This window comes from Hordeum vulgare, chromosome 5H (genome assembly GCF_904849725.1).
Source record: "Hordeum vulgare subsp. vulgare chromosome 5H, MorexV3_pseudomolecules_assembly, whole genome shotgun sequence".
NCBI classification, from domain to species: domain Eukaryota; kingdom Viridiplantae; phylum Streptophyta; class Magnoliopsida; order Poales; family Poaceae; genus Hordeum; species Hordeum vulgare.
Genome location: NC_058522.1, coordinates 542443263 through 542469368, shown reverse-complemented (window position 1 = coordinate 542469368; position 26106 = coordinate 542443263).

Below are 26106 nucleotides of genomic sequence, written 5' to 3'. Positions count from 1 at the left end.
ATTTTTGAAAATTTCTCGGCCTGAGAGCTGGCCAGGGCCCCAGACCAGTGGGCCACAAGCCCTACCACCGCCACCTACCCCCTGGTGGCGGGGTGCAAGCTTGTGGGGCCTACAGGCACCCCCTCTACTCATTCCAGCTCTCAGCCTCTTCTTCCACCTCCAGAAAAAATTGTTTCGCAGCTCAAACCCGTGTTCTTGCTCATTTGGCTGTGATTTTCGATCTCCTTTCTCAAAGCACCATTCTCCAAACTGTTTTGGGGAATTGCTCCTTGGTAAGTGACTCCTCCATTGGTCCTATTAGTTTTTTCTCTAGTGCTTTATCCTTCGCGAATTCTTGCTACCTTGGTGACCCTATTCTTGAGCTAGAAATGTTGATTTTAGCTGGTCCCAAGTAGTTTTAGTGCGTGATACAGTCTCTATGCACTAGTAGGAGTAGTTGCTACAAGTTGGATTAATCCTTATTCCCTTTTCTTTCGAAGTCTCTAAAAATTTCAGAATTTTTCAGAGCTAGAAAAAGGAAAAGATGAGGAGGTTCTTGAGAGGCCCTTCAAGACGTAACCCCAAGGAGGATGAGAAGAACCACCCCAAGTACGTAGTCCCTCGAGTCACAGAAGTTCGAGCGTGCGATTGGCCAAGTGATGAATTCTTGCGCGCCGCTGGGCTTTATGAACACTTTTATTACTTGGTGGAGAACGAGGTCTTACTGCGTTTGTTGAAGATAAGTGCCCACAATATCTCCTCCTCACCAATATTTTCATTCAAAGCTTCAACTTTTATCCGAGGAAGAATCCTTGCATGGTTGAGTTCATGATATACGATGTCCCCCAGTGCATGACGCTGCAGGACTTTTGCAATGTATGCAAATTTCCTTACGTTGGGGATATCCGTGACCCTCGTCCACGGGACTTGGAGGATTTCATTGGTTCGATTGCTGTTGGAGAGGAGAGAGGAGTGTCTCGCGCTAGAATTGCTAGCATACATTTTCCTGTGCTTCGGTACTTCTCACTATTTGTGGGAAAATGTTTGATTGGTCGTGGGGAGGTTGGATCACTTAGTTCTCCAGGCCTTGCGGTTTTGCGCGAAGGCCTTTATAACGATAAGACTTATAGCTTGGGCGCTATAGTAGCTCAACGGTAGAACCTGAACCGTTCCAAGGGTGTCGTCTATGGAGGTATCTACGCTACCCGTCTTGCCAGACACTTTGAGATACCCATTAGACTGGGAGAGGAAGGAGAGATGCTTCTCCCTGAGAGATATCTGGATTATGACAGCATGGTTCGTCATGATTTTCTGGATAGAGATGCTAGTAGACGGATGATTTATAACCTGGTGTTTAGTCAGGGTACTAGAGAGACTATTACTTTGCCTGCTCTTTCTTTGTTTGATCTTCATGCAGGCAGGTACACTATTATGCCCGCGGACATCTACGCACATTGGGGCTTGACCCAACCACAGGCGCATGTGCCCGAGCCGCCAGTCGAGTACCAGACGCCAGTTTATCAGTGGGAGCCAGAGGAGCTCACACAGCAGTGGCATCCACAGTCTGCTCCAGAGTATCCCGGAGCTGGTTATTTCCCACCTTGGGAGTAGACCAAGCTAGGCCAAAAGCCTAAGCTTGCGGGAGTACGTGTTCTCACTGACTTTACATTCATGCTTATGCTTTCACTTTGTTAGCCGGTGTTTACACTTTGCCACTGTATTATCCATGCTAGTTTCTTTTCGTTTTCTTGTTTTCTTGTTTTGTGTCCTTTTGAGAAAACCCAAAAAGATTTTTCTTTCTTCTTTTGCTTGCTGGGAGCTTTCCCGTGTAAATAGCTTTCTTTTTCTTTGTGTGAAGGTAGAAGATATTAGTTACAATGCTTATTGGTTCTTGCATGCTTACCTGTTTAGCTTTCAAAGAGCCATATTATTTTGTCTTCTCCTTTGTGTTTGCCTGCAGATTCAGCTTAGTCCAATGCGCTTATTATTGTTCACATCGTTCGATCGTGCAAATGAAAGGCAACAATGATGATATATGATGAAGTGACTGAGACAGAAAAGCTGGTATGAACTCTATCTATTTTGTTTTTGTAAATATGACTAGTTTGTCGACCCAGATTTAGCTTTGTTGTGAGAGAACCATGTTTGCAATGACAACTTAGAGATCATAGTTTCTGATGCCATGCTTATTTAGCAAAGAGCTTATAATGGTTTTTCTTGAATGCCAACATAGATTTTGAGATGACTATGATGTAGTATGATAGGATGGTATTCTCCTTTGAATGTTTCAAGTGGCTTGACTTGGCGCATGTTCATGCATGTAGTTGAAACAAAATCAACATAGCCTCTATGATGTTCGTGTTCATGGTGATTTATATCCTGTTCATGCTTGCATTCAATGATTAGTCAAACTCATTGCATCTTGATGACTGTTGTCGCTCTCTAGTTGGTCGCTTCCCCGTCTTTTGCTAGCCTTCACTTGTACTAAGCGGAATACTGCTTGTGCATCCACTTCCATAAACCCAAAGTTTTTCCATGAGAGTCCACCATACCTACCTATTTGCGGTATCTACCTGCCGTTCCAAGTAAATTTGCATGTGCCATTCTCTAAACCTTCAAGAATTAATCTGTTTTGCATGCCTGAACCGTTCATGTGGTGACAGAGGGCTATTGGTATCTTCCATGCTAGGAGTGTTATCCTCGACATGTGTTTATTCACAGTCATTCACGAGAAAGGGGCCGGTAATTGGAATGCCCAGTTCCACGCTTAAATCGAAAACATAACTGTAAAACAAGACTCCTCCGGATTGATGTTAGTATGGACGGTACCCGAGGATTCGGCTAGCCGTGGAGTGTGATTGATTGGTGGTGGGAGAGTTAAAACTTTACTTTTCTGTTTGGGAACAGCCTATAGCATGAGTAGCATGGAATATATTGAGAACTCTTGGTCATTGCGTTGACAATGAAAGCATGCCACCCAAAATTATTATCTCTGTTTTCAAAGCTTGAGCTCTGGCACCTCTGCAAATCAATGCTTCCCTCTGCGAAGGGCCCGTCTATTTATTTTCCTGTTGAGTCATCCTCCTCTTATATAAGAACCAATTAGAGAGCACCTCTGTCATTTTTATGCTTTGCTTTTGATTGATATTGAGTATGACTATGACTGGATCTTCGTTGCTATGAATTACAATGTTTAGTCAGCCCTTGATCTTTGAAAGTGCTCTGCATTTATGTTTTGCGGTCTCAGAAAGTGCTAGCGAGATACCACCTATTCATATTGCTTCATGCTTGTTTTGATTGAAGTGTTGGTATTTGAAACTCATTATTATTTGCTCGTTATCTGATTATGCCATTGATATTAGTTTATCGTGAGACCTTTCTGTCATTTGCTTATGTGGTTAACTTGTGATCTTGCTGAAATTCTGGTTATGAGTTAGACATAGTTGCAACAACAAGATCAAACAGATTTTGTCAAAGTTTTTCTTTCTCTCTCAGTTTGTCAACTGAGTTGCTTGAGGACAAGCAAGGTTTTTAAGCTTGGGGGAGTTGATACGTCTCCATCGTATCTACTTTTCCAAACTCTTTTGCCCTTGTTTTGGACTCTAATTTGCATGATTTGAATGGAACTAACCTGGACTGATGCTGTTTTCAGCAGAATTGCCTTGGTGTTATTTTTTGTGCAGAAATCAAAGTTCTCCAAACGTCCTGAAAATTTACGGGGATCAGTTTTGGAAAATAAGAAAAATATCTGCGCCAAGTTCCACCTCAGGGGGTGGGCGAGTGGGCCACAAGCCCTTGCTCCGCCACCACCCCTGGTGGCGGTGGGCAGGCTTGTGGGGCCCACACGGCTCTGCCGCCCCCAATTCCAGCTCTATAAGTTGCCTTTCGTCCCAGAAAAATAAAAATAGAAGTTTTCGTCGCGTTTTCGATACGGAGGCGCCGCCACCACCTGTTCTTCATCTGGAGGGCAGATCTGGAGTCCGTCTTGGGCTCTGGAGAGGGGAAATCGTCGCCATCGTCGTCATCAACCTTCTTCCCTCTCCAATTCCATGAAGCTCTTCGTCGTTCGTGAGTAATCTATTCATAGGCTCGCCGGGCGGTGATGAGTAGGATGAGATCTATCATGTAATCGAGTTAGTTTTGATGGGGATTGATCCCTAGTATCTACTATGTTCTGAGATTGATGTTGATACTACTTTGCCATGCTTAATGCTTGTCACTAGGGCCCGAGTGCCATGATTTCAGATCTGAAATTATTATGTTGTCATCAATATATGTTCGTTTTAGATCCGCGGCCCATTGGGATTCTACTTGGATCTCCTTTTCCTTCAGCTTTGGACAAATCGATTTTCTGGCGTATTTCAGTTCAGTCAGTAGTGATCTTGCAAGTTGTAGTTATCTACTATGTGTTATGATCCGGCAACCCCGGAGTGACAATAACCGGAACCACTCCCGGTGATGACCATAGTTCGAGGAGTTCATGTGTTCACCAAGTGCTAATGCGTTGGTCCGATTCTTTATTAAAAGGAGAACCTTAATATCCCGTTGTTTCCTTTTGGACCCCGCTGCCACGGGAGGGATGGACAATAGATGTCATGCAAGTTCTTTTCCCTAAGCACGTATGACGACACACGGAATGCATGCCTACATTACATTGACGAACGGGAGCTAGCCACATATCTCTCCATGTTATAGCTGTTGCATGATGAATATCATCCAAACAAATCACCGACCCATTGCCTACGAGTTTGTCCTACTACTGCTGTTACTTGTTTTGCTCTGCTGCTGCTGCTACTACTGTTGCTACTACTGTTACTTGTTTTGCTCTGCTCCTGCTGCTACTGTTGCTATTACTGTCGCTTGCTACTGTTGCTACTTGCTACTGCTGTCACTACTGCTGTTCCTTACCGCTGCTATTGCTCGTTACACTGCCGTTACTCGCTACTTTGCTGTTACTACTGTGCTTGTAGATACTAATCTTCCAGGTGTGGTTGAATCTGACAAATTCAGCTGCTAATACTTGAGATTATTCTCTCACCTCCTGTCGTGGTTTTTCCACGGCAGATGTCCTCGTGAAAGGACTTAATACTGGAGCCCTCGCACCTTGGTGGCGACTCAAAGGGGTTAAGCGGGAGAGACACGGAGATTTACCCAGGTTCGGCCCCTCGAGAGGAGGTAATAGCCTATATCCTGCTTTTGTGTGTATTGATGTGGATTCGATTACAAGGAAGGCGTAATTCGCCTAAACCTAGCACTCGATGATTTCTTACCCGTCCTCAGTCCCCCAGGACCTCGCCTTTATATACAGGTCGATTTCCTAGGGTTTACAAGGATTCCTTCCTTTCTACAACTCGTGACCATTGCGGTCTCTAAATCGCCATCTTCCAAAACTAGGAGACCCGCCAAGAGCCATACTCGTCATGCGACCTTGATTCGGCCAAAACGAGGCCCAACTAAACACTTAGATGAATCGCCCAATGGATAACCCGGCCCAACTAGGGCGGGTCATCCACTGGTTACATCCCCAACATTAGGCCCCAAATTGACTTGAACCTTTCTTCTTCACGCCAATACCTCTGCTCCATTGAAGGCGATTCATTCCCTATTTTTCTTCATCTGTCAAAAAATTGCACACCCGCCATCGCCTTTAGGCACTGACAATCCCTTAAGTCACCAGATCATTACTAATTGGCCTTTTATTATTCCTATTTTTTCGGGAAGACCACCACAACTCCAACGGATCTTTAGCGCATTGTTATCCCGAAATTTTCGGCGCACATTTATAGCAAATCTTTTATCCCCCGGCGGTTCCCGCTCATAGCGCCTCGATTCCAGCACCTGCCTTGATAAATAGGCCGAGGGGGGGGACAGAACTGGCGCTTCCCACCTACCAGTCCTGTCACCTTCCTCCCCACCGGCACAACGAGAAAAACTCATCGTCCCGAAGAATCCGCCGCCGACCGCGCCTTCGGCCTTCACGCGAGGAGCTTCGGTGCCGCCTGCGGGCTTTCGTCGTCGTCCATTCTCGCGCCGCAACCAACACATCTGGCATCGTCATCGTCGACTGCATCGCCGTCGGTTACCTCGCCATTCACCACGAACTTCGCCGCCGCCGGAAACCTCTTCGCTCGACGGGAAGCCCGTGCTTCTCCAGCAAACCCCATCACCGTCGGCTCTCCTTACCCGACAGCATCAGGTTAGGCCTCCACCTATTTTTAGGAGTAGATTCACTCTTCGCTTGAACTCCTGCCATTGCCGTGTTCTTGAAGCTCCTTGCATATAGACGCTACCTGCTCTGAATCGATTAGCACGAGTGTTGGTAGGATAGCTAATGTTCCGAATACTTTTACTTATCCGCCCGTACTCGTGAATCTTTGAAAATAATGTCTTCACCGAGCGAAGGGCGTCATGTGATAATAAACTGTTGCGACCAGTCATTTCCTTTAGGTTTTCTCGTCTGTCTGGTAGATCCATTCCTTATTTACTGTTTGCAAATAGTTGTTTATAGTCTTCATCTCTTGGTACTTCAAGTAAAATGCCTTTACCATCTTCAGAACGTAGCCCTTGGGAATAGCCACACTTCCATAAGTCGCCATAGTGACCCAACTCGGCCCTTTGATCTGGCGGGTCAAACCCTTCCTTAATCAAAATACTCGGCGGGTTATCTGAACTGATTTCATCTCATACAGTAGGTGTCCAAGGCTTGTAATATCATACTTTACTTATTTGTAGCATGGGCGCCGTCTTCAAAAGTGACTGGCTTCCTACCAAGGTTGATGACTCCATATTAGCGGATTATGTGAAAACGGGCAGTTTGGATCCTCGGGATGTTATTGGCTGGCGCACCGGGTTCGGAGAAGATCTCCCTAACCCCAAAGAAGGGGAAATAATCGTTTTTGTTGAACACCTGGAGCGAGGTTTTAAGCCGCCCAGATCAAAGTTTCTTAGGGACGCCTTGACTTTCATGAACGCCCGTCTCCAGGATCTGGGACCCAATTCCATAAGTAATTTGTGCCAATTCCAAGTTCTTTGTGAGGCTTATCTACGGATCGAGCCTTCTGTCCCTTTATTCTGGCATTTTTTCCATCTGAATCGCCAAACAGAATTCCATAACGGCCCCAGCTTGGAACTTGGTGGCGTCAATGTCCAGCGCCGCAGGGATAGCCCATTCCCCTCACTCACCATGCCTAGCCATCCCAAAGGCTGGGGCGAGTCTTGGTTTTACTGTCAAGAGACGTCTCCTGCTGGCGAGAACAAGCTTCTGGGTTACAGGCCAACTCGCCTTCCGACCGACTTCAAGCTTCCAGACAAGCTTACCGAGGAGGAGGAATCGAAATTCATCCCAATACTATTCGAATTAAAATCTTTGACGAACAACGGTCTTACCGGGGTCGACCTAATCCGCTGCTGGGTTGAATGGCGTATCCTCCCTCTGAGCCGCCGGGATGGTCTGATGTGTGAATTTGATGGCACCCTGGATCATCCTCAATGCTATTTTCACACAGTTTTAATGGAAAAGGATATTGTTACCATCATCAAAAAGCTGACTGGTGAGCCTACGGGAAAATGCGGCCAGATCGGCCTTAAGCCTTTGTGCAAAATTAACCCGGCGCCCAAGGTAAACAAACCTAACCCGCCATTGGTCTTTATTGTTTATGCTTCATTTGTATTGTGGTTTCGTAACATATGCCATTTCAGAAAGGCGATAAGTTCTGGTCCAGGAAGCCCAAAAAGCAAGCCATGAAAAATGTCAAGCCGCCCTCAAAGAAAACCAAGGGTAAGGGCAAATCTGCTGCAGCTGAACCATCCGAAGTTGACGAATCTCAAGTCGGCGATGCACCTTCGGAGGTAAAAATTCGTCCTCTCTTCACTTGCCACCTGTTACTGTTAACCTTTGTATTTATATCTCTCCCTTTCCTTGAAATAGAATGAAGATAACGAAAGCCAGGAGGACTCTGTTGAGGTAATTTGTGTTTCCTCCGATTCATCTCCTTCTCCACCTAAGCCGGCCAGGCGAATTTGTGGGAAAGTTCCCTTCTCACATCCAAATGCTTATTTGGACCCAAATTTCCTACTGAAGAAAGCACAGTATGCCTCAAATCAGAAAACATGAAGTCACTCCGGTGATCTGGTATCTGGCTTACCAGCAACGAACAAAAGAAAACCAAGCGAGGTACTCTTATAAGTAACCATTCTTTATGTCTCTTTGGATCACGCTTGTAACCCGCCTGTATTATTGACGTATAATTCTTACGGAACTCTCCTCCCACTTCCGGCGACTCAGTGATGTCAACCCTTCCACCAATGATTCGAGTTCCGGGGTAAGTCTTTTGATAACCTTGCCTCGACTTTTGAGAATAACGAGCTTTCAATTCCTTAACGTGCTTATTCCCCTTCTTTTTTATTTTTAGGGCACAAGCCAAGAAGAGAAAAACCAGTGGATCAACTCCTGACGCAACTTCAGAACCCACGAAAGAATCAACTCCGACTCAAGATAATCTGGATCAGACTGAGCCTGCGACTCAAGTGGATCTTCCCGAGTCGCCGAAGGAAACAATGGATGCCCCTAAGCCGCCGAGCCCATTGACAACAACATAAGACCCAGATGCTGTGGTTATTACTGGTTCTTGCTTTTCTAAGCCCGGGACGACAGTTTTGTCCAAACATGTGCATCCTCCTCTCAAGCCATTCCCGAGTCTGGGCTCTCCAAGGCGAAACTTTCTGAATATGCAAATTTGGAGTTTAAGGAACTCTGCTCTGGCTTTGCAAGTCGCCTGGAAGCGAGCTATGAGATGGAGAAAAACCTGCTGCAGATGTTAAACAAAAAACATGAGGTAAATTTTGGTATACTATATTATTCCCATTAACCCCCAAGAGCCGGGTCATCAGTAAAAAGATGAGCCGGGTCTTAAAAATTTAGAAAAGACTCTGCGACCAGTAACCCCCAAGGGCCGGGTCATCAGTAAAAAGATGAGCCGGGTCTTGATTTTTGTATAACTTCATCTGAAAAAATTATACATTAGCCCCCAAGTGTCAGGGATATTGCTTTGCAGTAGTTCTGAGACTTGCCCTTATTTTAAAATTTCAATAGGAAAACCTTGCTCAGACCGAATCGGCGCTGGGCGATTTAAGGAAAAATTTAGCTGGACAACAAGACGCCCGAGCTAAGTCGGAGGAAAAATGTCAATTGGCCTTGGCCGAACTGGTAAAACTCAAGGCCGAGTTGAAAAAAGCTCAGGCTGACCAAAATGCTGTCTTGAAGAGAGCAGAGAAGGCTGAAGCTAGGCTGGCGACTGTACAACAAGAATTGTCCGGCTTAAAGCGTCATATCTCCAACATGACGCAAGCCGTCTTTGGTAAGCTTTACTTAAACCTTTGATCTCCTCCTCTTTTTTTAAAAAAATAACACTTATGCTAAGTCGCTAATCATCATGATTCAGGTCCGAGAGCCGCCAACCTTCAAGAAGACTGTGTGTTGATGCTGAAGGCGATTTACACGCTGACAGAGCAATTGTACACAGGCAGCGTCTTAACTGTTAAAGCTGTGATGGGTGCCAAAGAACCTATCACTTCCATCAAGAAGGTGCTTGGCTACTTGTCCACACTTCCCCCTCAGATTGGCGAGTTAACTCGGTCAACCGCTCGGAGAGGTGTTCTGACTGCCCTGAGTCGCTGTTTGGCGTATGCTCCAGAAATCAACTTAGAAGAAGTAGCCGCAGGCTTTCCTCAGCTCAAGGACGATGGGTCAGAATTTGTTGAAGAGGACTATCAGCGGGTCGTCAAGGACTCTCGGCTGGCTGCAACTCAACTTGCCGCAAGCCTTGATTTAACAAAATACCAGGCGGCTTATGATAGCAGAAACAAAAAGGTCAGCCCGCCAACCTTCGTGACGACCAGTCTAACTCCTCGGCGACCCAAGAATCCTTTCGACTTGGAAGCACACTTGGCATCAATTCTGACTGATGAAGATGACTCTGCTGCTTTGGCCAAGTGCAATTGGGTATTGGGCGACTTGCAAATCGAAGTCGGCCAGAGCTCACATCAGGATGACACCGAGGCGCCAGCAAAGTAAACTTTATTGAATTTGGCCTGAGAGCCATGTAATAGGTCCTTTTTTCCGTAAGTCGCCCAATGGATAACCCGGCCCAACTAGGGAGGGTCATCCACAGGTTACATCCCCAACACCTCCCGTCGTGCAAACCAACAAATTGGGTCGAATACTCTACCCTCGAAAACTGCTGCGAACCCACGCGCTGGTGGGCCATCAACAACATTCTTCTAGTTTCATTGCCGGGGAGTGCTAGCAGCATTCTTCTGGTGCCGTTGGAGGAGAAGGTTTGTTGTCATCAGCATTCGTCTAGCTATCGCCAGAGATTGCAATCAGTCCTCCACGTGGCGGGGCTGGGGCGAGGGGGAGGGGTATTAGTCCCGGTTCTTATTACGAACCGGGTCTATTGCTTCACTGCCTTTTTTAGCACTTTTTAGTGTTTAGGGTTTTGCACTAAATTGGATGGGGCTATTTTGCTGCCCCCTATTTTCCCATTTATTTGTTTTGGGAACTTTTTAATTCTTGTTTTGCACTAAATTGGATGGTACATACACAACAATAAAGGACCAACTATATTGCACATCATCATCACAAATATATTATACCATCTCATCCGTCGTGCTTTGTGAGACATATTATAAAATGTAGACACAACTTACATGCACATATGCATCTTTTTTACACTTTAATATTTCATATGAATTTCATCGACGGTCAATAGTATTCTCCCTTCATATCTAGGACCTCTGCATCTAAGAATCCGACAATTTCCTCTTGAATTGCTCGTACACGTTCCCGCGATAGAAGACCGTCCCGCAACCGTTCAATCTAATTTAAAGAAGGGGTCAATATATATCAATGAAACCCAACACAATTGACGGTAATAATATAAAGTTGTGAGTATTGTTTATTGTACTTCAATTTTTTATGTCCCGGTTTTTGCCCATCTCATGGGTCGTCTTGTTGGAATTATGCCCTAGAGGCAATGATAAATAAGTTGTTATTATAATTCCTGTATCAAGATAATCGTTTATTATCCATGCTATAATTGTATTGAATGAAGACTTAGATACATGTGTGGATACATAGACAAAACACTGTCCCTAGCAAGCCTCTAGTTGGCTAGCCAGTTGATCAAGGATAGTCAGGGTCTTCTGACTATGTACAAGGTGTTGTTGCCTGATAACTGGATCACATCATTGGGTGAATCATGTGATGGACTAGACCCAAACTAATGTACGTGGCATGTTGATCGTGTCATTTTGTTGCTACTGTTTTCTGCGTGTCAAGTATTTATTCCTATGACCATGAGATCATATAACTCACTGGCACCGGAGGAATGCTTTGTGTGTATCAAACGTCACAACGTAACTGGGTGACTATAAAGATGCTCTACAGGTATCTCCGAAGGTGTCCGTTGAGTTAGTATGGATCAAGACTGGGATTTGTCACTCCGTGTGACGGAGAGGTATCTCGGGGCCCACTCGGTAATACAACATCACACACAAGCCTTGCAAGCAGTGTGACTTAGTGTAAGTCACGGGATCTTGTATTACGGAACGAGTAAAGAGACTTGCCGGTAAACGAGATTGAAATAGGTATGCGGATACTGACGATCGAATCTCGGGCAAGTAACATACCGAAGGACAAAGGGAATGGCATACGGGATTATATGAATCCTTGGCACTGAGGTTCAATCGATAAGATCTTCGTAGAATATGTAGGATCCAATATGGGCATCCAGGTCCCGCTATTGGATATTGACCGAGGAGTCCCTCGGGTCATGTCTACATAGTTCTCGAACCCGCAGGGTCTGCACACTTAAGGTTCGGCAATGTTTTTTGCGTATTTGAGTTATATGGTTGGTTACCGAATGTTGTTCGGAGTCCCGGATAAGATCACGGATGTCACGAGGGTTTCCGGAATGGTCCGGAGACGAAGATTGATATATAGGATGACCTCATTTGATTACCGGAAAGTTTTCGGCATTACAGGGAATGTATCAGGAGTGACGAATGGGTTCCGGATGTTCACCGGGGGGGGGGGCAGCCCACCCGGGGGAAGCCCATAGGCCTTAGGGGTGCCGCACCAGCCCTTAGTGGGCTGGTGGGCAAGCCCAAGAGGGCCCTTGCGCAGGAGATAATAAAAATCAAAGAGAAAAAAAGGGGAAGTGGGAAAGTAGAGAAGGACTCCACCTTCCAATCCTAGTTGGACTAGGATTGGAGGAGGATTCCTCCTCCCCCCTTCGGATGACCCCTTGGGGCTCCCTTGAGCCTCAAGAAAAGGTCCCTCCCCTCCCTCCTATATATACTGAGGTATTAGGGCTGATTTGAGACAACTTTGCCACGGCAGCCCGACCACATACCTCCATGCTTTTTCCTCTAGATCGTATTTCTGTGGAGCTCGGGCGGAGCCCTGCTGAGATAGATCATCACCAAGCTCTGGAGCACCGTCACGCTGCCGGAGAACTCATCTACCTCTCTGTCTCTCTTGTTGGATCAAGAAGGCCGAGATCATCGTCGAGCTGTAAGTGTGCTGAACGCGGAGGTGCCGTCCTTTCGGCACTAGATCGGAGCGGATCGTGGGACGGATCGCGGGACGGTTCGTGGGACGGTTCGCGGGGTGGATCGAGGGACGTGAGGACGTTCCACTACATCAACCGCGTTTCTTAACGCTTCCTGCCGTGCGATCTACGAGGGTACGTAGATCGGAAATCTCCTCTCGTAGATGGACATCACCATGATAGGTCTTCGTGCGCGTAGGAAATTTTTTGTTTCCCATGCGACGTTCCCCAACACGTCTGACGAATGAACTCGCAAACATAGTATCCACATAATTTGTTCCCATGTTCCTACCTCAAGCACTTTATGAGAACAGAGTTGAATCAAAAATATAATCAAGAATGATAATGGTATTGAAACTAGAATAAAGAGATGCGCGGACCTAGCTAGTAGTTACTTACATCCATTTGTCTAAATGTAAGCTCTGGCTTCCAAACAGCCTTGGCGGTGAACCGTTTCCAAGCCCTGCCAAGAAAAGGAAATGAATAAAGGAGTTATATATTAATTACTTGCTATCAGGAAATGAACGAAAGGTTGCCGATATAGTGCCATAATGATTGAAATTACCTGTGGAGGCATTCCTGCATGTTCGCCCAATCAGCGAGGGGTGTGCGTTTCGGGTTCATGTGTTTTACCAGTCCCTCGTCAGGTACAATGATTAACAAAATAAAGTGGAACATGCGCACACATAACGAGTCAATTATACACTTAATAACATCGAGTAAGCAAAAATAGAATATGTGTAGTAACACTCACTTGAAGCTGTAAGGAAATAGTATTTCTCTTTTGGTAGCGAAAAACCTTAACCCTTATACCAAGTTATTCTCTGTCTTGCGGGGATCCAGTGCGAGAGTTTGGTCATGAATGAAATATGGGTCAATGAACCCAATGTCATAGTGTGTGCTTTTTGCATTCGAAAAGCATGTTCAAATAGAGCACATATCTAAGGGGAGCATGTCTATATTTTGTAGATATTGGGAATGCCTTAGTCTCCATTTTTTTATTCATATTATGGCAAATCCCGTATTTTCATCAACCCACCAAAAAGGGGGAGATTGTAAGGGCACAATTTATCCTAAGTAGTTTTGGTGGTTGATGACGATGCCCCTTGCGGACTAATCGTGTGCGACAAACTTTCAAAGAATTATCAAGTGGCATGAGACGATTATCTACCCGTCATAAAGAGAAAGAGAAGGCGGTGCTTAACTATCGATTTAGGGTTGGTGGACTCGAGTCATAGGTAATCCTGTAGTATCAAGAGAGGATCCGCGTATGAAAAGGTTGGGTGGAACAAACTCTCTCACACTTGCACTCCATCCATTTCCCGAAGCAATGGAGCTCCCCTGAAAAGTGCCCAGAAGTCCGTCTAAGCGCAAGTACCGCTCTAGGGAGCGGTAGTACCTCTCCAGCGGTACTGTCGCCTGCCAGAGCCAGGCACTCTACCGCTTATATTTTACTTCTGGTGTCTTGGTGGCATTTTCTCTTTTTGAGTGGAAGTACCGCCTAGGGGGGAGCGGTACTACCGCCCGCCCCTGCCGCTCCCACTACCGCTTATTTTTTTGGCATTCTTATTCCCTTTCAAAAAAACTAAGCGGAAGTACCACTTACAGCAGGACGGTACTACCGCTTAGTTAAGTCAGTGGGATGAATAATGGCCAGATTCCACCCCCACTATAAATAGGGGTCTTCTTCCCCGAGGAGACTTCACCTTTTTCTCCTCCAAGCTCCATTGTTGCTCCAGACCTCAAACTTGCCCGATCTCCCTCCATATCCATCGATTATTGTTGATGCTCTAGGGTTTGGAGGAGAAGGCTTTGCCCCACACTTCCACCAAGAAAAAAGTTGTTCCCCCCATTAATCCCTTGTGAATCTTGTTACTCTTGGGTGTTTTAGCATCCTAGACGGAAGAGGTCACCTCGAAGCCATATTTCATTGTGGTGAAGCTTCGTGGTTTCGTTGGGAGCCTCCAATTCAGTTGTGGAGATTGCCCCAACCTTGTTTGTAAAGGTTCGGTCACCACCTTCAAGGGCACCACTTAAGGAATCACGACATCTCGCATCTTGTGAGGGAGTGAGGACAATACGGTGACCTCAGTGGCACCTTGGGGAGCATTGTGCCTCCACACCACTCCAACGGAGACGTACTTCCCTTCAAAGGGAAGGAACTTCGGAAACACATCCTCGTCTTCCTCGGTTCCACTTGTGTTTATTTCTTACCTTTACTTGTATTTACTCGTTGCTTACTGTTGTTGTTGTTGTTGTTGTTGTTAGCATCATATAGGTTGCTCACTTAGTTGCATATCTAGACAACCTATTCTTGCTAAACTTAATTTGTTAAAAGAAAATCTTAAAAAATGTTATTTGCCTATTCACCCCCTCTTTAGTCAACCATATCAATCCTTTTCAGCAGTCTAATTAATTTCCATCTTTCCTAACAAACCCTCCCGGAGGCGGAGGGAATATTTTGGAGTACAAATGGGATTGTTGGCATGATTATCGCTCAGTAAATGAGGCGCCGGCCTCGTTCTTTCTATTTTTTAGGGAAGTCTATTATAGCTAGCTTTATTAAAACTTAAAATAGATTTACATCATCTATGAGCTTGTCGACTACAATGTCAGAAGGCTCGTCCAACCAACTAAAAGAAGTCTTATTACAATAACAAAAATGACCTAGCACATGAGCCATTGATTACAAGATCGGTTACAATGCTTAAAAATGACCTTCCCAATCGAATTACTATTGTCTAAACATTATGTGAAGACGGTCGTCGCAGCGTCCCACCAAGTTGCTTGAACATTGCAGAAAATTGATGATCCCATTCCGCTTCCACTCGATTACATCCGAGGGCGTTCGCAAACACAAGACCATCTCACATGGCCAAAGCTCCAATAGTAATTATATCCGCTGCAAAGGGAATGGATTTTTATCGAGTTTCAATAAAACTACCCCATCACGTATAATCGCTGTTGTAGCCCCTACACCTTCATCAGTTTAGAACCTTGCATCCACATTGAGTTTAATAATTCTTTCCACCATTTAATCACATGAGTAAATAAGTTTCTTTCTTCAATGTCGGCAGAACATTTCATCTGATCGGTGTAATTGCTAAAGTTCTTTTTATCCGTGAGTTAGATTAATCCCGATGGTTAGATATATTAAGTGGACCTGATCGTGAGGTGATTAGTACTTTGTGTATGTTAAATGTGTATATACTTCAAAAAAAATGTATGCTCTTTTATAAGCATAAGAATAAGTATAAACTCGTATTGAAGTTGTGAAATTTATATTGAGACGGAAGAGGTTGTATTTTGTTTTTAGAAAAAGACGAAGGAAGTAGCAGAGAAGTAGAGATGATTTCGGAATTAACGCTAAAAAAAGCTACCAGACGTGCCAATGGGCCGGCCCTTTCCTAGCGATGCGAAGCTAGCACGCAAGCGATGCGAGCGTCCAGGTCGTCGGATCCCTATTGGGTTCGTACAAAAAGAGTAAAACCTCTCCCGGATTATTTATTTGCCTCAAAGAAGATCGTAACAAAGATTGAGAAAACATGATCTTGGGGAATTCTTGCCGCCGCATCCTCAGCATCGGAGCCCGTGGCCGTCCTCCGCGCACAGCCGCCGACTACTTGCTACTCCAATCACTCCACCTAGGAATCGGATCCTTGCTCTGCCGCATCATCAAACCCGCTGCACTTTGTCGATCGCCCGCGCTCCGTCGACGCTACTGCACCTCCCAGCCCGTCGACTGCCGGCCCCCGTGGTACCACAATCCGTTCAAGATCGCATCCGCGGCAGTTCTCGTCTCTGGCGTCACGGGCCTCGCAGCATTGGCCGTCTACCGCCCGTACCTCGACCTCGAGGTCGTGCCGTACACTAATCGGACTCATGTGGTCGTCCTCTCCCCCCAGTCGGAGCACGAGTTTTGGATTCCCCAGTTCGACGAGGACAAGAAGAAGTACGCAGCTGAGTCCCAGATCGTCGACCCGCTCCACCCCGACAGTGTCCGTGTCCGCCGCATCCTCGAAAGACTCATCCGCGCCGCTCACAAGGATCTGAATGACGGTAGCCGAAGAAAGCAGCAGGGTAAGAAACCAAGCAGTATGCAGCCGCGTGCGGGACACCTCGATGGGGTCAAGTGGGAGTTCATCCTTGTCGAAGATGATCGGGTCAGTTTAAGGTGCCTGCCCTGCAGGCTAATGGTCACCACCGGAATGCTCGACCTTCTCGAGACTGACGCTGAGATTGCCTTTGCTCTTGGCCACGAGGTGAGGTAGCTAGGTTTAATACTGTATTAATGAGTTCACATCACTCAATTCAAACTCTCATCCATCGTGACATGCGTTATTATGTTTCTAGGTCGGGCACATCATTGCAAGGCACACGGCGGACATTGCCAAGCAGGCTTGGTTTCCCACTATTTTATGGTGGCCTATCTTTTCAATGTATGTTGACCTTTTGCATTTTCACATGTTCTTGTTTAAGTTAGTTACTATTATAATTAGTTGAGCTCTACTCCCTACATTCTTAAATATAAGTCATTTTAGCTATTTTAATATGGACTACATACGGAGCAAATGAATCTACACTCTAAAATATGTCCATACACATCTATATGAAGTCCATGTTAAAATATTTAAAAAGACTTATATTTAGAAACAAAGGTAGTACATTGTCGCTGAAGGTGGACATACAATTAGTTGAGTACTACGTTTTCACATGTTCTTGTGTAAGTTCGTTACTACTATAATATTCACAAGGTAGCACTCTCTAGAGAAACTAGAGATACTCGATAGGGCTAAGCGGAACGAAAAGGGTTTTCATAAGATGGTAGCTGAAAATGATTAGTCTCACACGAGGTTTGGGTATAAGTAGTTGTCTGATAATGAGCAAGGAATATATGTCTTTCTTCTAAAGAGGATCTATTAAACTCATAATTCATTAGATCCTTTTATCAATGCCAACTAGGTATCATAAGTAAATGGATTCGAAGATAATACCGCATGTTGCATCGGGAATTAGATGTAGTAATTTCTATGAGATTTTACGATATGAAACATTATTATTCTGATTAGCAATGTGAGAACTGAAAGTCAAGCACATATAATTTAATATATTTGATCATTATATACTTGTAGAAATTTATTTAATATAAGTACCATGCATATGGTACATGTTAGGTGGGTCGGCACAGCTGCATGTCTTTAGAATTAAAATTTTTAGTTAGGCATACACGATGACATGATGAGTTGTTATAGTTGTATGTCAAGATGATTGAGTTAGTAGAGATCAACTATTTACGTATATAGGATTTCTACATGCACTTGTAAGGAGGCCTACTCTACATGTTGTATAAGTACATGTTAGTTGCATTAAACTTCATGTACTAGCCAACGCAACCAAAAATCTGAATTGATGAAAAGGGCTAGTGCAATCTACATATACTGTAACACCCCTACTCACATGTGACGGGGTAGACAAGTCAGCACGTGCAACCGGAAGAGAACGGCAACGTGCGGAACTCATCTATCTAGTTTATATTAAATGTAGAATCAACGAGATCACATTCCCATCGACAAAGGTAATTTTGAGAAGACTTGGAATTTCTCGGTTGACTAGGGCCCTCAACTAACAAAAATTTAGAAGAATGGCACAAAGATATAAAACTAAAATAAAATACCCCATGATAACAGATAGTAGACTAATTTTATAACAGTATAATGAAAATATGCATCTTTAGCACAGTGTGCCGCGCCGGAGGAGCTTGATTCTTGCGATATCAATAATAAAGGGCTTTCCAACATGTGATTCGATGTTAATCTCTTGCTAGTGTACTCTATTATCTCTTCAGTCATTATTATTACTAAGTTGGTTCGACCCTCGTGAGCCGGTTTAATTCAGCAAGTCTTAGATTTGGTTCATCTTTCATTTTTGTTACATCTGTAGGATGGAGATAGAGGCAGATCATATTGGAATCATGCTGCTCGGTGCTGCAGGTTTTGATCCAAAAGCAGCCCTTGTGGTTCTCTGGAAGCTATCAAAAAATGGTGCTTTAACAAAAGAGGAAGCTTTATTGTCTCCATATCCTTCACATTTAAAAAGGTCGCGATATTTGTCTCAAGACAAGGTAATGCAGAAGGCAATGGAATTATACAAAGAAGCTACTCCAGATCAAGGCAATGACAAGCAATCCCGTGATGGTGAAGCTCTTTCTTTCCGAGAATCCTTGAGAAATCAATGCAACTTTGTATCAACAAGATTGATACGCACTTTTGGAGGAAGATCGACAAATTAAAAATGCATGGTAAAACCAAAGCAAATGGGGAAAATGTTACCAGATGTCCTGCAATTGTACATGGTTGGTTGTAGTTGCTTTCGAGAAGTGAGACTATTGATCCCACGAAGAGTTGAATACATGGTCGTTTGCCTCTTGTAGATGTTTATCGTGTTGTGACTGCAAGTTATTATTCGATTCCAAGCGAGAGTGCAATGAGGATGAAATGGTGTAGAGTGTTTGTGGGCAAAATACTAGGGTGCGAAGTAATCCTATATACCGAATAGAGTGGTCACCACTACTATATTTATCTTGACATGCAACATGTGCACCTCATCATATGTGCCACGTTAGTAGTGTTCTTCGATTCACAGGCAAGGATTAGCCTTCTTGGCGAGGTCGACCGTGCAACGCCGGTCAATAACCAGAGGAGACGTGGTGCTGCGATTGTGGGGTTCAGAATGTGGTGTTCGGAAGCCGGATCGAGTTGTGTCATGTTTCCACCAAATTGAGAGTTATCAGAACCTTTCGGAAGATCGGGACACCCTTGTTCATATTAAGTGGTAATCAGAGACTCAGGTGTTACCGTCAGGTTCGCCCTTACCCTGGTTTGTTTGATTTCGCCTTTATTCTATCGTCCACAAAAAAAGCCAAAAACCAATTAGCTATAGTTCTTCCCCGTCCCACAACCACGTTCAGCCTTTTGCATACTTCCTTTTCAGAGTCCGTAGTGTTGAGTTTGTGTCCTAGTATTGTTTTTGTTGCTGGTTTAGTTCGTTTTTTAGTTTAAGTAGTGTTTTCCATCGTGTTCCTTCATCTTATGCGACAGATCGCCTTTCACCCTGTTCTACTTCCATCACATACACGTCCTTGATCACCACACACCAACATAAGTCCAGCCCACAATCCGCTGCCACCGTACCCCCCGTTTTCCAACCATCGATTTTAATTCGTCCGCCACCCAAACACATATCGGAGCGCTTCCCTTGAAACAGCCATACCTTTTGCCTACAGACTCGGAATCAGGCAAAGAGTGAATTGCCAAAAAGAGAAAGAAAAAAAAGTTGAAAAAAGGAAAGAAAAGGTCACATCTGTTGGTGTTCAGATTCGCCGGGTTGGTGAATTTTGATTGGCAAAATTCTGCTAAGAAAACCGATTGTCGGCGCGATATAGTTTCAGCACGAATTGTACGGCACGGTTCTGAATTCTGCAGGCAGCATTGTCTATCATATTGAGTTGAACCTTCATCTCCTGTTTGTGCAAAAAAAAAAAGATCAAACAAAAAAGTGTAGGAGCACGAATTATTACGCATTGCGTGTTGTGTTGAGCTACTGTCCTTACCTTTGTTCATGTCCGTTGTTATCTTTGCCGCATATGTTTTCTACCTTGTCATCCATATCACACTTGGTTTAGAACACGAGTAGGCCAGCAACTAGGACAAGCTTTTTGGACTTTTATTCAGCATTACTATCTGATTTTGAACTGTGTTCCACTCACATATATTGCCTTCCAAGCTCCACATACAACCTTCTGAACAGGCACTGGTTTTTTACCCTCGCAATCGTCGGATTACGCCTTCTAGGTATCCTTTGCTTTGCTAGTAAGAACCTTGTAAGAGCTTGGTAAGACGTTTCCAGTTGCTATGTGGAGAGGCTCCACTGCAACTACGTAGTAGTTGATAGGGATAACCTTCCCAGCGTGTTCCTATTTTTGTGTTTACAATGGCAGGTGGCGACGAAAATGGCATAGCACTCCCAAGGATTTCAAGGATTGTGTCAGCCAGGAGCAACTACAAGCTTTTTTTTTTTAGAAAAGGAGGCTGAGCCCCGGCCTCTGCATCGAGAGATGCATACGGCCATATATTATAAACCAAAATAAGTCTTCATCGAGTACAATAAGTCTGACGCAAAGAGAAAATCAACGATACAAGGCATCACTCATGCCCAAGCCGGAGATGGTAGAAATATAGATGACTAAACACCTATCCTATTAACATGACGTCATCCAAACCGGTTGAAGATACCCTGTGCTACCATCTCCCATCGGACACACACAGTAACCATAAGCTCCCTGGCGTCCACAGGAGTGAGTGACGACCAAGTGCGGATCAGTGCGGTAGCCCTGTGAATAACCTGCAAGAAGTGAAAATCGCGTTGTCTGTTAAACACCAAGTCATTCCTGCAATTCCATATTGCCCACAACAGTGCACAAGACCTCACGCGAATAAGTTTAGCAAAATGTACATCAACCTCTTTTAGCCACATCCCGAATAACGTGGTTATACTGTTAGGAGGAGTGATGTTAAAAGCAATATGTAGCGAGCGCCAAACCACTTTAGCCATAGGACAATGAAGAAAGAGGTGTTGTATGGTTTCTTTATCCGGACAGAAACTGCATCTAGAATTACCATTCCAATTCTGCTTGGCAAGATTATCCTTCGTTAGAATTACCCCTTTATGAACAAACCACATAAAGACTTTGATTCTAAGTGGGACTTTGACCTTCCAAATATGAGCCGATTTTGGAATAGGTGCGGAATCGATGAGATTCATATACATAGATTGAACCGTGAATATTCAATTGCTAGTCAACTTCCAATATACACGGTCAGGATTGTGAGAAAGGTTAACATCCATCAACCTTCTCACAAGATGCAGCCAACTAATCCATCTATTTCCAATAAGAGATCTGCGGAATTGAATATTAAGAGAAATCTCGCTAAGTATTGACGCAACGGATGCATGTCACCGCTGTGCAATATGGTACAACTGCGGATATTGAAATGCTAGAGGCATCTCCCCTAACCAAGTATCTTCCCAGAAGCTATTGGATTCACCATTACTTATGATGAACCTAGTTCTACGGAAGAAAGCATTTTTAGTCCTCATCAACCCCCTCCAGAAAGGAGAGTCCGTTGGATGAGCTGTTACCTGCGATAAGGATTTGTTCTGTAAGTACTTGTTCTTCAAAATTTGTACCCACATACCATCTGTTTCCGAAGATAGTCGAAACAGCCATCTGCTGAGTAGACATATATTTTTGATCTCTAAATTTTCAATTCCTAAACCTCCTTGATCCTTGGGTCTGCAGATAATATCCCATCTAGTAAGCCTATACTTGGTCTTAAGCTCATCACTTTGCCAAAAGAAACGGGATCGATAAAAATTCAGTCTTCTCCGTACCCCAACGGGAACTTCGAAGAAGGATAGGAGAAACATGGGCATACTTGTTAATAATGAATTAATCAGCACTAGCCGTCCTCCATAAGAAAGAAGCTTGCCTTTCCAGCAACTCAACTTTTTCTCAAACCGATCCTCAATGCATTTCCATTCCTTGTTTGATAATCTTCGGTGATGAATAGGGATTCCTAAATACGTAAAGGGCAAATTCCCAGTTTCACAACCGAACAATTGATTATAAGTGTGTTGTTCATTTTTGGCTCTACCAAAACAGAACACCTCACTTTTATTAAAGTTAATTTTCAGCCCAGATAGCTGCTCAAACAAGCAAAGTATGAGCTTCAAATTCCTAGCTTTGACTAGATCATGTTCCATAAACAGAATGGTGTCATCGGCATATTGCAGTATAGAGACTCCCCCATCCACTAGATGCGGGATGAGCCCCCCAATTAGATCCTTATCTTTGGCCCTCTTAATCATAAGGGCCAACATGTCAGCAACAATGTTGAATAAAATAGGAGACATTGGGTCCCCTTGTCGGAGGCCCTTGAGTGTGTGAAAGAAATGACCTACGTCATCATTAACCTTAATCCCGACACTACCTTTTTTTATAAAACAATCGACATGCTTTCGCCAAAGCTCGTCGAACCCCTTCATACGAAGGGTTTGCTGCAAAAAAGACCATTTGACTTTATCATAAGCCTTTTCAAAATCCACCTTGAAGATAACACCATCAAGTTTCTTCGAATGGATTTCGTGCAATGTTTCATGCAGAACAACGACACCTTCAAGAATATTCCGCCCAGGCATAAAAGTTGTTTGTGCACCACCGAATGTGTCATCTTTGTTAATCTATCTGTTCCCACCTTCGTGAAAATCTTGAAACTAACGTTTAGCAAACAGATTGGGCGAAACTGCTCAATGCGGGTCGCCCCCTCTTTCTTTGGTAACAGCGTAATGGTACCAAAATTCAAATGAAAGAGTTGAAGCTGACCAGCATACAGGTCCTGAAACATTGCCATAAGATCCTTCTTGATAATATGCCAACATTTCTTGTAAAACTCAGCCGGAAACCCGCCTGGGTCGGGAGCTTTACCATTCTTCATCGCCCCGATAGCCTCAAACACCTCTTTCTCCGTAAAAGGGGCAGATAATAACTCATTGTCAGCCTCTCCGACCTGAGGGATATCCGCCACTTGATGCTCATCCATAGTCACAAAACTATGAGCAGAAGCACTGAATAACTTTTTGTAATAATTAGAGATATACAATTTTAGGTTCTCATGACCTACTATTGTTCCCCCATCTTGCTCGAGCTGAATGATTCTCTTTTTCATATGCTTGCCATTTGCAATCAAGTGGAAAAATTTAGTATTATTATCCCCATGGACAATCGCCCGAACTTTGGCTCTTTTCGCCCATTTCGATTCCTCCTCTCTAAGGAGTACTCGAAGACGTTGTTCAGCGTCATTCTTCAAAGATCTCTCATTGAAATCCAGAATAATAGTCTCAGCCTTACGGTTGAGATCGTCTATAAGTTTAATGAGCCTGTCCTGCTCATCCTTATAGCTCCCTCAGACGTTCTTAGCCCAACCACAAAAGTATTGTCTAAGATGTCTAATTTTGTTTTGCCATCGATCAACGTTGGATGTCCCACCCAATTCTCGATTCCATTCCCAAGCAACCAAATCTATAAACCCCTCCCTTGTGAACCAGCTTAACTCAAAGGAGAATCCCAATTTGTTGCCCAAATGAATAGCACTACCAGAGTCCAGCAACAAAGGCGTGTGGTCAGAAATTGCTCTATGGAGCGCACACACTGTTACTAGAGGAAACTTCTGTTCCCAGTCAGTGCTAGTAAGAACCCTATCCAGCTTTTCAAAAGTCTGGTTTTGAAGGGAGTTGGCCCAGGTGTATTTTCTACCAGAGAGTTCAATCTCCCTTAGGTTGAGGCTCTCAATAATAGTGTTAAACATAAATGGCCATCTGCCATCAAAATTATCATTGTTCTTTTCGTCAGCTTTCCTAATAATATTGAAATCACCTCCTATCAAAAGCGGTAATTTCTCATCGCAGATCCGAACAAGATCAGCGAGAAAATCAGGTTTAAGCTCCGGTTGAGCAGCCCCATACACCGCAACGAGAGCCCATTTGAATCCATCCACTTTGGATGTAATCCTGAATTTAACCACAAAATCCCCCAGTACCACTTCCTGAACATGAAGGGTATCACATCTTACTCCAAGTAAGATCCCACCGGATCTTCCTCTTGGAGGGAGACAATGCCAGTCAAAGTCCACTCCTGCGGATAAGGAGTTCAAAAACTGAGAAGTAAACTTGTCTCTCCCAGTCTCCATGAGCGCTATAAAATCAAGGTGATGCTCTAACGTTGCCTCAGCAAGAAATCTTGTTTTAGCCAAGTCCCGAAGACCTCTGCTATTCCAAAAAATTCCTCTCATCTTTCATCATAATTTTTTTTGACAGTCTTAGCTCGAGCACTCCTTCTGACCGCGGAAACCGGATATACCTTCCGTTTCCAAGGCCGTTTTGGTTTCTCCAGAACCTCCTGGTCCATATAACCAGAAGTTTGGAGGTCGGCCAGCGAAGAAAGTGTCTCCTCGGAACTCTGCTTTAAGGTAGAAATCTCTCCCCCCTCCAGATCAGCCGTGATGTCTAAGTTCTCACATAGAGTATTCAGACCCCCCCCCCCATCTCATTAATCGCGGAATCATTCATAGGTTTAACGGCAGCAAGATTTCGAATAATGTCAAGAGCCCTATCTACCTCTAAGTCTAGAAGGTCATTAATAGATTTCGAAATTTGCCTACCAGTAATACCCAAAGAGACCCCAATATCAGCAGCATTATCCAAAATATCATGCGGAGAGAAATGTAGAATGGAATTGTCTTTGTTAAAAGACATACCTGTCGAGTATTCCGCATCCCTTATTTTTGCAGCTCGCATTGCACGGCCCAACTGCAAGTCATTCGCGTCTGGTTGCTCCTGAATACGTTGACTGGAACGCCTGTCCTGAGTCATGGGATTCGTGAGCCCCCCAAACGCAACAACATCCTCCTCAGTGATAAATGCCACCTCCTGCGCAACCGGCTCCACCATCGGATTAACAACCTGTGACACCGAAACAGGAGCCGGAACCTCCGCTGTCGCAGGCTCAAGTACCATAGAGTCAAGCACCAATCCCGAACCCTGCGTCCTTGCTCCTGCAAGATAGGTTTGGAGCGAAACTGGTGTCAAAGCCGTCGTGGGTGAAACATGCCCGTGCGCCATGACGATAGGCTCCTTCCCCGAGACCCGGGTCTAACACCTGGGACCCTCGAATGTCGCCACCGAAGTTCCGCCTGGAGCCATGGCCGGTGCCAACACCGGTCCAAAGGAACCAAACTGGAGCTGCTCCATAGGTACCGACACGGATGCAGAGCCCTGGGCCGACCCTGTCGCCTGTGCAGGAGGATGCATCTTAGCAGAATTAGTGACATTGTCTCTCTTGTCGGCTTCCTTCGAACCCGACGCATCATCCCCATCAGACATGTCCACATCATTGTCCGGCTCCTCCTCCTCAAATAAAGGAGGGCTCTCAATCTCAAGATGGAGTGTGTACTTCATGCCCTCATGCATCCAAACTACTTTATCTGGCACGAGTTCAATATCAATGACGCTAACAAGCATACGAGCAACTCCTTTAGCTCGGGTAAACACCATGTCTACCTTTTCTGTCTTGCCAATCAAAGATCCTAAACTCGAGGTAACCAGAAAATCATTAACGGCCTTAGAGGGAGCTCCAGAGAAGCGGACCCAGATCTGAGGAAGAGCAACTCCTTGTGGCTCTTCACTGGACCACGCATCAAACTCTAACACACACGAAGTACTTGGTACTCTACGCATACCAAACTTAAGCAAGCGTGCTAGATCCTCCTTGGTGGGAAACACCACTTTGAACACATTCTCAGCAATCAATACTGGCTCCCACCGAAAGGTTGAAGAGACCAGCTCACGTAGTTGCTTCACCACCAGCTCATCAGACATAGTCCCCCTAGCCACAGTGACCGTA